The sequence below is a fragment of the Bombina bombina genome, chromosome 10 (genome assembly GCF_027579735.1).
Source record: "Bombina bombina isolate aBomBom1 chromosome 10, aBomBom1.pri, whole genome shotgun sequence".
NCBI lineage: Eukaryota > Metazoa > Chordata > Amphibia > Anura > Bombinatoridae > Bombina > Bombina bombina.
In genome coordinates, this window is record NC_069508.1 from 212,641,837 (window position 1) to 212,654,694 (window position 12,858).

Genomic DNA, 12,858 nt, shown 5'->3' on the forward strand with positions numbered 1-12,858 from the left:
TCAGAGCTAAAGTACTTGACAATAGGGCAAAATAAATAATGGAAACATAGTGGAAAGTTTGTGTACTATAATTGGCCCTGTGGAATATCTTTGCTTTGCATTAAAGACGTTTTCTAAACTTCAGATCACTTATTCTTTGCATGCAAGAAAAAAAACCTTTTATTGATGTTTAAAAGATTTTTGATTGATTGTGCGATCATTGCTTGAGCTCATTTATAAATGCCTCTAATTGGTCACGTTAAAGGGACATTAAACACAAAATAAAAGCTAGATAGAATGATGCATTCACATTAAAGATTAGTCTGAGAATAACATGTAGATGTATTTTGTAAAGTTTAAAGATTGTCAAAATAAGTGTAAAGTTTTAGGCCCATATTTATCAAGCTCTGTACGGAGCTTGAAGGGCCGTGTTTCTGGCGAGTCTTCAGACTCGCCAGAAACACAAGTTATGAAGCAGCGGTCTAAAGACCGCTGCTCCATAACCCTGTCCGCCTGCTCTGAGCAGGCGGACAGAAATCGCCGGAAATCAACCCGATCGAATACGATCGGGTTGATTGACACCTCCCTGCTGGCGGCCGATTGTCCGCGAGTCAGCAGGGGGCGGCATTGCACCAGCAGCTCTTGTGAGCTGCTGGTGCAATGATAAATGAGGAGAGCGTATTGCTCTCTGCATTTAGCGAGGTCTTGCGGACCTGATCCGCACTGTCGGATCAGGTCTGCAAGACCTATGATAAATAGGGGCCTTAGTGTCTATAAAACAATGGGAGCTGCCATGTTGTAACTTAGGTTACCTTCTCTGCTGTGGCCAATTAGGAACAGTTATAAATAGGACACAATGGTTGTGTGGTATATAACAGTGTTCTGCACTTCCAATTCTGATAGGAACTGAAAAGCTCGCAATTTCAGAATGGAATTACAGGAAAAGGGGACAAAATAAATAATGAAATTATATTACATAGTTTTATATATATGATTTATAATTTTATATTACCATCTCAAAGTGTTTAATGTCCCTTTAAAGGAGATAAGATACATTATACTCGAGGCTTTTCAAAGGATGTCACTTGACTGCAAAACAGCACCTGCCTGCAAAACAGCACCTGCCTGCAAAACAGCACCTGCCTGCAAAACAACAGTTTAGAAGCCCAAACAAAACTGTCATGATTCAGACAGAGCACGTTCTACTTTACTTCTATTATCAAATTTACTTCACTAGGCTCATAGGAGCTTTAGAACTCTATGGCAGCAGTGTATACAACAGTGTTTATAGCAAGAGTGTACATTGCTACAGAGGGTTAAAGACCTACGCACTCTCCTGAGCTCCTATGAGCCTTCCTAGGTTTACTGTATAACAAAGGACACTAAGAGAATGAAGCAAATTTATAAAAGAAGTATATTGGAAAGTTATTTTTAATTGCACACTTTATGAATCATGAAAGTTTAATTTTGACTTTATTGTCCCTTTAAATAAATTGTAAAATATTTCTTCTGTATGCAGATCAATTGGCTATACAGTGCTGGTATATACTACACATATGTAAAACATGTCTTTAACCTCATGTGACTTCCCGTTTTCCCCTTTTGTTTACATCAGACCTTCGTTCTGATCTTGTGCACTTGCCCCCGTCTTGAAGGGGTTAACTCACCTTGACACTCAAGTGTCCCCATAGAAAAACATTTGGACAGACTTATGTTGACTACTCGTAGCAAACCAGATCAGTTATGAAGAGGGGAGGTGGTAGCAAATTATAGTACTTTAAAGGTGTCATAATCAATGTGCTACTGCTTTGCATCGCTGGTCTGTATTTGATTGTGCTCTTCAAACAGCACTTTTCTCTGGCTGCACTGTGTTATGCAAAACTTACACAGTGCAGCCAGGGCAAAACACTGTTTAAAGAGAACAGTCTAATGTGGAGCAGTGCTGCAAAGCAAAATTGCTAACAGTGTCCCATACTTTCTGCTACAAGCACCAGTGTAAAGGGCATAAAGACAGCAGCTAGTAGGAGAAGAAAGGAGGACTTTGATAGCCATTTCAAAATAGCCAGAAACTTTATACTTTTTCAAAAAAGGCTACATTGTTACTGAAGCAATATGTGGTACAGGAGGCTGACTAAGGTATGCACACTGTCCCTTTAAGCTAATATTAGCCAGTATTAAACACATTTATGTTAAATTATGCAATTAATTTGTGCTTTTGAGAGCTGAAAGTGATATGATCAAAAAGATTACATTGCACTCCCCTGGCTGTTACAATTTTCTGTGGAGAACATTGAATTGTATTTATTTTTATTTATTAAATGGAGGTGAAACTCAATTTTTTTTTTCACTTCCCAATTTACTTATATTATCTGATTTGTTTCTATCTCTTGGTATCCTTTGTTAAAAAGCATACCTAGGTAGGCTCAGGAGCTGTTGATTGGTGGATGGATGCACATATATGCATATATGTTATTGGTTCACCCATGTGCGTTGCTCTTTCTTCAACAAATGATATAAAGAGAATGAAGCAAATTAGATAATAGAAGTAAATTGGACAGTTGTTTAAAATTGTATTCTCTTTCTGAATCATGAAAGAAAATTTTTGGGTTTCATGTCCCTTTTAATACATTTAGGGCTAGATTATCAGTGGAGCGCAAAATATTGCTTCCACAAAAGTGATATTTGAGCTCAACCTAGTAATACTAGCGCACGCAAATGTTCACTGGTATTACAAGTAGGGCTGCAACTAACGATTATTTTCAGAATCGATTAATCGGCCGATTATTTTTTTGATAAATCGACTAATCGGATAAAAACATAATTTATGTAAGAACTTACCTGATAAATTCATTTCTTTCATATTAACAAGAGTCCATGAGCTAGTGACGTATGGGATATACATTCCTACCAGGAGGGGCAAAGTTTCCCAAACCTTAAAATGCCTATAAATACACCCCTCACCACACCCACAAATCAGTTTAACGAATAGCCAAGAAGTGGGGTGATAAGAAAAAAAGTGCGAAGCATATAAAATAAGGAATTGGAATAATTGTGCTTTATACAAAAAAATCATAACCACCACAAAAAAGGGTGGGCCTCATGGACTCTTGTTAATATGAAAGAAATGAATTTATCAGGTAAGTTCTTACATAAATTATGTTTTCTTTCATGTAATTAACAAGAGTCCATGAGCTAGTGACGTATGGGATAATGACTACCCAAGATGTGGATCTTTCCACACAAGAGTCACTAGAGAGGGAGGGATAAAATAAAGACAGCCAATTCCTGCTGAAAATAATCCACACCCAAAATAAAGTTTAACGAAAAACATAAGCAGAAGATTCAAACTGAAACCGCTGCCTGAAGAACTTTTCTACCAAAAACTGCTTCAGAAGAAGAAAATACATCAAAATGGTAGAATTTAGTAAAAGTATGCAAAGAGGACCAAGTTGCTGCTTTGCAGATCTGGTCAACCGAAGCTTCATTCCTAAACGCCCAGGAAGTAGATACTGACCTAGTAGAATGAGCTGTAATTCTCTGAGGCGGAATTTTACCCGACTCAACATAGGCAAGATGAATTAAAGATTTCAACCAAGATGCCAAAGAAATGGCAGAAGCTTTCTGGCCTTTCCTAGAACCGGAAAAGATAACAAATAGACTAGAAGTCTTACGGAAAGATTTCGTAGCTTCAACATAATATTTCAAAGCTCTAACAACATCCAAAGAATGCAACGATTTCTCCTTAGAATTCTTAGGATTAGGACATAATGAAGGAACCACAATTTCTCTACTAATGTTGTTGGAATTCACAACTTTAGGTAAAAATTCAAAAGAAGTTCGCAACACCGCCTTATCCTGATGAAAAATCAGAAAAGGAGACTCACAAGAAAGAGCAGATAATTCAGAAACTCTTCTAGCAGAAGAGATGGCCAAAAGGAACAAAACTTTCCAAGAAAGTAATTTAATGTCCAATGAATGCATAGGTTCAAACGGAGGAGCTTGAAGAGCTCCCAGAACCAAATTCAAACTCCAAGGAGGAGAAATTGACTTAATGACCGGTTTTATACGAACCAAACTTGTACAAAACAATGAATATCAGGAAGAATGGCAATCTTTCTGTGAAAAAGAACAGAAAGAGCGGAGATTTGTCCTTTCAAAGAACTTGCGGACAAACCCTTATCTAAACCATCCTGAAGAAACTGTAAAATTCTCGGTATTCTAAAAGAATGCCAAGAAAAATGATGAGAAAGACACCAAGAAATATAAGTCTTCCAGACTCTATAATATATCTCTCGAGATACAGATTTACGAGCCTGTAACATAGTATTAATCACGGAGTCAGAGAAACCTCTTTGACCAAGAATCAAGAGTTCAATCTCCATACCTTTAAATTTAAGGATTTCAGATCCGGATGGAAAAAAGGACCTTGCGACAGAAGGTCTGGTCTTAACGGAAGAGTCCATGGTTGGCAAGATGCCATCCGGACAAGATCCGCATACCAAAACCTGTGAGGCCATGCCGGAGCTATTAGCAGAACAAACGATCATTCCCTCAGAATCTTGGAGATTACTCTTGGAAGAAGAACTAGAGGCGGAAAGATATAGGCAGGATGATACTTCCAAGGAAGTGATAATGCATCCACTGCCTCCGCCTGAGGATCCCGGGATCTGGACAGATACCTGGGAAGTTTCTTGTTTAGATGAGAGGCCATCAGATCTATCTCTGGGAGCCCCCACATTTGAACAATCTGAAGAAATACCTCTGGGTGAAGAGACCATTCGCCCGGATGCAACGTTTGGCGACTGAGATAATCCGCTTCCCAATTGTCTACACCTGGGATATGAACCGCAGAGATTAGACAGGAGCTGGATTCCGCCCAAACCAAAATTCGAGATACTTCTTTCATAGCCAGAGGACTGTGAGTCCCTCCTTGATGATTGATGTATGCCACAGTTGTGACATTGTCTGTCTGAAAACAAATGAACGATTCTCTCTTCAGAAGAGGCCAAAACTGAAGAGCTCTGAAAATTGCACGGAGTTCCTAAATATTGATCGGTAATCTCACCTCCTGAGATTCCCAAACTCCTTGTGCCGTCAGAGATCCCCACACAGCTCCCCAACCTGTGAGACTTGCATCTGTTGAAATTACAGTCCAGGTCGGAAGAACAAAAGAAGCCCCCTGAATTAAACGATGGTGATCTGTCCACCACGTTAGAGAGTGTCGAACAATCGGTTTTAAAGATATTAATTGATATATCTTCGTGTAATCCCTGCACCATTGGTTCAGCATACAGAGCTGAAGAGGTCGCATGTGAAAACGAGCAAAGGGGATCGCGTCCGATGCAGCAGTCATAAGACCTAGAATTTCCATGCATAAGGCTACCGAAGGGAATGATTGAGACTGAAGGTTTCGACAAGCTGTAATCAATTTTAGACGTCTCTTGTCTGTTAAAGACAGAGTCATGGACACTGAATCTATCTGGAAACCCAGAAAGGTTACCCTTGTTTGAGGAATCAAAGAACTTTTTGGTAAATTGATCCTCCAACCATGATCTTGAAGAAACAACACAAGTCGATTCGTATGAGACTCTGCTAAATGTAAAGACTGAGCAAGTACCAAGATATCGTCCAAATAAGGAAATACCACAATACCCTGTTCTCTGATTACAGACAGAAGGGCACCGAGAATCTTTGTGAAAATTCTTGGAGCTGTAGCAAGGCCAAACGGTAGAGCCACAAATTGGTAATGCTTGTCTAGAAAAGAGAATCTCAGGAACTGATAATGATCTGGATGAATCGGAATATGCAGATATGCATCCTGTAAATCTATTGTGGACATATAATTCCCTTGCTGAACAAAAGGCAATATAGTCCTTACAGTTACCATCTTGAACGTTGGTATCCTTACATAACGATTCAATAATTTTAGATCCAGAACTGGTCTGAAGGAATTCTCCTTCTTTGGTACAATGAAGAGATTTGAATAAAACCCCATCCCCTGTTCCGGAACTGGAACTGGCATAATTACTCCAGCCAACTCTAGATCTGAAACACAATTCAGAAATGCTTGAGCTTTCACTGGATTTACTGGGACACGGGAAAGAAAAAATCTCTTTGCAGGAGGTCTCATCTTGAAACCAATTCTGTACCCTTCTGAAACAATGTTCTGAATCCAAAGATTGTGAACAGAATTGATCCAAATTTCTTTGAAAAAACGTAACCTGCCCCCTACCAGCTGAACTGGAATGAGGGCCGTACCTTCATGTGAACTTAGAAGCAGGCTTTGCCTTTCTAGCAGGCTTGGATTTATTCCAGACTGGAGATGGTTTCCAAACTGAAACTGCTCCTGAGGACGAAGGATCAGGCTTTTGTTCTTTGTTGAAACGAAAGGAACGAAAACGATTGTTAGCCCTGTTTTTACCTTTAGATTTTTTATCCTGTGGTAAAAAAGTTCCTTTCCCACCAGTAACAGTTGAAATAATAGAATCCAACTGAGAACCAAATAATTTGTTTCCCTGGAAAGAAATGGAAAGTAGAGTTGATTTAGAAGCCATATCAGCATTCCAAGTCTTAAGCCATAAAGCTCTTCTGGCTAAAATAGCCAGAGACATAAACCTAACATCAACTCTAATAATATCAAAAATGGCATCACAGATAAAATTATTAGCATGCTGGAGAAGAATAATAATATCATGAGAATCACGATTTGTTACTTGTTGCGCTAGAGTTTCCAACCAAAAAGTTGAAGCTGCAGCAACATCAGCCAATGATATAGCAGGTCTAAGAAGATTACCTGAACACAGATAAGCTTTTCTTAGAAAAGATTCAATTTTTCTATCTAAAGGATCCTTAAACGAGGTACCATCTGACGTAGGAATGGTAGTACGTTTAGCAAGGGTAGAAATAGCCCCATCAACTTTAGGGATTTTGTCCCAAAATTCTAACCTGTCAGGCGGAACAGGATATAATTGCTTAAAACGTTTAGAAGGAGTAAATGAATTACCCAATTTATCCCATTCTTTGGAAATTACTGCAGAAATAGCATTAGGAACAGGAAAAACTTCTGGAATAACCGCAGGAGCTTTAAAAACCTTATCCAAACGTATAGAATTAGTATCAAGAGGACTAGAATCCTCTATTTCTAAAGCAATTAGTACTTCTTTAAGTAAAGAGCGAATAAATTCCATCTTAAATAAATATGAAGATTTATCAGCATCAATCTCTGAGATAGAATCCTCTGAACCAGAAGAGTCCAAAGAATCAGAATGATGGTGTTCATTTAAAAATTCATCTGTAGAGAGAGAAGATTTAAAAGACTTTTTACGTTTACTAGAAGGAGAAATAACAGACAAAGCCTTCTTTATGGATTCAGAAACAAAATCTCTTATGTTATCAGGAACATTCTGCACCTTAGATGTTGAGGGAACTGCAACAGGCAATGGTACATTACTAAAGGAAATATTATCTGCTTTAACAAGTTTGTCATGACAATTATTACAAACAACAGCTGGAGGAATAGCTACCAAAAGTTTACAGCAGATACACTTAGCTTTGGTAGATCCAGCAGGCAGTGATTTTCCTGTAGTATCTTCTGGCTCAGATGCAACGTGAGACATCTTGCAATATGTAAAAGAAAAAACAACATATAAAGCAAAATAGATCAAATTCCTTATAAGACAGTTTCAGGAATGGGAAAGAATGCCAAATATCAAGCTTCTAGCAACCAGAAGCAAATGAAAAATAAGACTGAAATAATGTGGAGACAAAAGCGACGCCCATATTTTTTAGCGCCAAATAAGACGCCCACATTATTTGGCGCCTAAATGCTTTTGGCGCCAAAAATGACGCCACATCCGGAACGCCGACATTTTTTGCGCAAAATAACGTCAAAAAATGACGCAACTTCCGGCGACACGTATGACGCCGGAAACGGAAAAGAATTTTTGCGCCAAAAAAGTCCGCGCCAAGAATGACGCAATAAAATGAAGCATTTTCAGCCCCCGCGAGCCTAACAGCCCACAGGGAAAAAAGTCAAATTTTTGAGGTAAGAAAAATATGATAATTCAATGCATAATCCCAAATATGAAACTGACTGTCTGAAAATAAGGAAAGTTGAACATTCTGAGTCAAGGCAAATAAATGTTTGAATACATATATTTAGAACTTTATAAATAAAGTGCCCAACCATAGCTTAGAGTGTCACAGAAAATAAGACTTACTTACCCCAGGACACTCATCTACATGTTTGTAGAAAGCCAAACCAGTACTGAAACGAGAATCAGTAGAGGTAATGGTAAATAATAAGAGTATATCGTCGATCTGAAAAGGGAGGTAAGAGATGAATCTCTACGACCGATAACAGAGAACCTTATGAAATAGACCCCGTAGAAGGAGATCACTGCATTCAATAGGCAATACTCTCTTCACATCCCTCTGACATTCACTGCACGCTGAGAGGAAAACCGGGCTCCAACTTGCTGCGGAGCGCATATCAACGTAGAATCTAGCACAAACTTACTTCACCACCTCCCTTGGAGGCAAAGTTTGTAAAACTGATTTGTGGGTGTGGTGAGGGGTGTATTTATAGGCATTTTAAGGTTTGGGAAACTTTGCCCCTCCTGGTAGGAATGTATATCCCATACGTCACTAGCTCATGGACTCTTGTTAATTACATGAAAGAAAAGAAATAATGATTGGTGGCTGCACATAGATGCCTCGTGTGATTGGCTCACTCATGTGCATTGCTATTTCTTCAACAAAGGATATCTAAAAATTGAAGCAAATTAGATAATAGAAGTAAATTGGAATGTTGTTTAAAATGATATTCTCTACCTGAATCATGAAAGAAAATGTTTGGGTTAATGTCCCTTTAACATTAAGAAATCTACTGACTAGTAAACTACAGGGGTAATTGTCCTACTATATATATATCTTTTATCTTTTCATACACACACACAGTAAATGAAAAAGCAAAGCCTGACCAAAATAAATATATATTCTTCTCGAATCCGGAACACAAAGGGTATGTGATGGTTCAAAAGTCCTTTACTAGGAATATTTCAGCACACACAAATGCCTTCCTCAGACCAACTACACATATTATGTTGCTATAAATAAATTAACAATCCACTTATAGTGGCCCTGATATTCGAAGGTTCTCCAGCTTGGAGAGAAATTCTAGTTCAGACTTCACAGGGGCTGAACTCACTGAATGTTCAAAAGAAAGAGGGCGAAACTCTCCAGCACTGTGAGATCTCCCTCATTTCTATATATGAAGGAGAGATACAGCACTGTGTGATATGAGAGTTTTGTTACACTTATTTGTTACTTAAAGGGACATGAAACCACAAAAATGTCTTTCATGATAAGGGTAGAACACACAATTTTAAACAACTTTCCAGTTTACCTCTATTATCAATTTTGCTTCATTCTCTTGGCATCATTTGTTGAAGGAGCAGCACTACACTACTGGTTTCTAACTGAACACATGGGTGAGCCAGTGAAAATCGGTATATATAAATGCAGCCGCCAATCAGCAGCTAGAACCTAGCTTCTTTGCTGCTCCTGAGCTTGCCTAGATAAACCTTTCAGCAAAGGATAACAAGGAAAGGAAGCAAATTTGATAATAGAAGTAAATTGGAAAGTTGTTTAAAAACAAAAATTATGCTTACCTGATAATTTTATTTCCATCGTGGGTAGGAGAGTCCACGACTTTATTCATTACTTGTGGGAATTAAGAACCTGGCCACCAGGAGGAGGCAAAGACACCCCAGCTAAAGGCTTAAATACCTCCCCCACTCCCCTCATCCCCCAGTCATTCTGCAGAGGGAACAAGGAACAGTAGAAGAAATATCAGGGTATAAATGGTGCCAGAAGAATATATTAAATTTAGGTCCGTCCATCGGAGATACGGGCGGGGGCCGTGGACTCTCCTCCCCACAATGGAAATGAAATTATAAGGTAAGCATAATTTATGTTTTCCATCTAAAGGGGAGGAGAGTCCACGGCTTCATTCATTACTTGTGGGAAACAAATACCCAAGCTCTTAGAGGGCACTGAATGAAACCGGGAAGGTAAAAAGGCGGACCCCAATCTGAGTAAACCACAGCCTGTAGAACCTTTCTCCCAAAAACAGCTTCCGCAGAAGCAAAAACGTCAAATTTGTAAAACTTAGTGAAGTTGTGCAAGGAGGATCAGGTAGCCGATATCGCTGCTGCGTGCACGCAACTTCAGGGGCATATGAAGCAGTGCCTTTAGTTGCAGTATCAACCCCTGAATGATTGACTACTCTGTTTTGGCCAGAAAAAGTTTTGTCCTTTATGTTATGAACGGTAGCTACCATACTCTCCCCCCTACTGGGTTTGGCTCCTGGTGATGTATGGATGGATTTGCTTCTTGTGGCTGATCCTCCATTTTCACGTGGCTGCAGAAGTCGAATCTAAATGCCATCTCTATGTCACTACAGAGCTGAACTCAATAAGACTCCAGGATTGAGCTTATCATATCAATAATCTTTTTATGTTCCATTGCTTGTATCACGCTTTGATTGTAGGATCTAGAATTTTCAGTGATAATACACTGTTTACCCGGGGGAGGGGTGTTGAAAGCCTCTCACTGAGGAGTCTGCCTTAGGCCTCAATGCTCCGGATTAGTTATCAAGGGTGGAATACCCAATATTATTATATCATTCGATTCAGCTGAATGTGTAGTTTCTAGATATCAGGTTGAGGTAGATGGATGACCCTCTTAGACACCGATAAAAGGCAAATTATCAATGTTCCACTCAGAGCAACTGATATTGCATCCATTCAAGGTGCTGCCCAGAGACACGCCCCCCTGCCCAGAGACACGCACCCTGCCCAGAGACACGCCCCCAGCTTAGTGTTTTTTATTTTGGTAAGCTTATTTTTTGTTTATTTTTTTTGTAATTTTAGATTTTTTTGTAATTTTTTTTCCGTAGTGTTAGGTTTTTTTAAATTTGTAATTTAGATTTTTTAATTGGTAGTATTTATAGTTTAATGTTAGGTTTATTTTTATTTCACAGGTAAGTTTTCATTTATTTTAAGATAGTTATATTGTAATTTTAATTTTAAGTTAGGGGGGTGTTAGGTTTAGGGGTTAATAGTTTATTTAGTGTTTTGCGATGTGAGGGGCTGGCGGTTTAGGCATTAATAGGTTTATTTAGTAGCGACGATGTGGAGGCCGGAGGTTTAGGGGTTAATAGTTTTTTTTAGTAGCGGCGATGTTGGGTAGCAGGAGATTAGTGGTTAATAGCTTTATTATAGTGTTGGCGATGTCGGGGAGCAGGGGATTAGTGGTTAATAGCTTTATTATAGTGTTGGCGATGTCGGGGAGCAGGAGATTAGTGGTTAATAGCTTTATTATAGTGTTGGCGATGTCGGGAAGCGGATTTTCAGTAACTCGTAATGGCAGCAATATGGAGAGTGAAATAACGCAACTTTTTTAGTGTTTGTTTTGCACCCTGTATAGCGCAAAACTCGTAGAGTATGAGGGTTTACCTCTTACTTGGGAAACAATCCTCACCTCTCAAAATGTATTTACATCCAATACAATCGATCAGGACTTGACAAACTTGTTTAAATTTTATGAGGCCAGAATTTTTCTGTAAAGGGTTAAAATACAATAGTACAATAAGGACTTAAAGTGACTTAAACATTTCTTTCTTGTAACGTGAGTAAATAAAGGGTTAATGTGTGCAGCAGTATGTAACCCTTTGCTTGCTCACAACACCCTTTACTTGGCCAGAACCCATATGGACTAAACAGCAGTGATAGTCTCTTGTCAAGACTTTTGGTTACCTGAAAATAAAAGTTAAAATATTTTTTTAAGCTTAGCCTGATATTATAAATTGTAATTGCACGTATACTGCATAATAGTTTTATCAAAAGATTCAGGGCTAGATTACAAGTGGAGTGCTAAACTATCGCATGCCCACAAACGGGAAATTTGCCTGTTTGTGGGCGCGCGATAATTAATCAGCCATTACATGTGCGCTCATAAAATCCGATAAAAGATCCGATCTCTGGTTAATTTTCTAAAAGTGCCCCAAATGCCCTCAAAATAGAGGCATTTAGTTTTTTATTGAAAAAAAAGTAGCATTTAAAAAAGAACAAGTGCACTAGGCTTTTTTGGGGGTCTTAAGTTGGTGGGAGTGGGGTGCTAGTGGGTGTGTTGCCAGTAAATATATATGTACAGTATATGCTTATATGCATATCTATTTGTGTTTATATGTGAATATACACTTATTAACACATAAATATACGTGTACAGTATATGCTTATATGCATATCTATTTGTGTTTATATGTGAATATACACTTATTAACATATAAATATACGTGTACAGTATATGCTTATATGCATATCTATTTGTGTTTATATGTGAATATACACTTATTAACATATAAATATACGTGTACAGTATATGCTTATATGCATATCTATTTGTGTTTATATGTGAATATACACTTATTAACACATAAATATACGTGTACAGTATATGCTTATATGCATATCTATTTGTGTTTATATGTGAATATACACTTATTAACACATAAATATACGTGTACAGTATATGCTTATATGCATATCTATTTGTGTTTATATGTGAATATACACTTATTAACACATAAATATACATGTACAGTATATGCTTATATGCATATCTATTTGTGTTTATATGTGAATATACACTTATTAACACATAAATATACATGTACAGTATATGCTTATATGCATATCTATTTGTGTTTATATGTGAATATACACTTATTAACATATAAATATACGTGTACAGTATATGCTTATATGCATATCTATTTGTGTTTATATGTGAATATACACTTATTAACATATAAAT

At 37.9% G+C, this 12,858-nt stretch overlaps 1 protein-coding gene across 2 annotated transcripts in view; it reads left to right on the forward strand.

Annotated features, from left to right (window-relative positions):
• AK4 (adenylate kinase 4) overlaps positions 1–12,858 on the forward strand; it is a 373,778-nt gene that overhangs the window by 41,564 nt on the left and 319,356 nt on the right. The gene's annotated exons all lie outside the window — the stretch shown is intronic.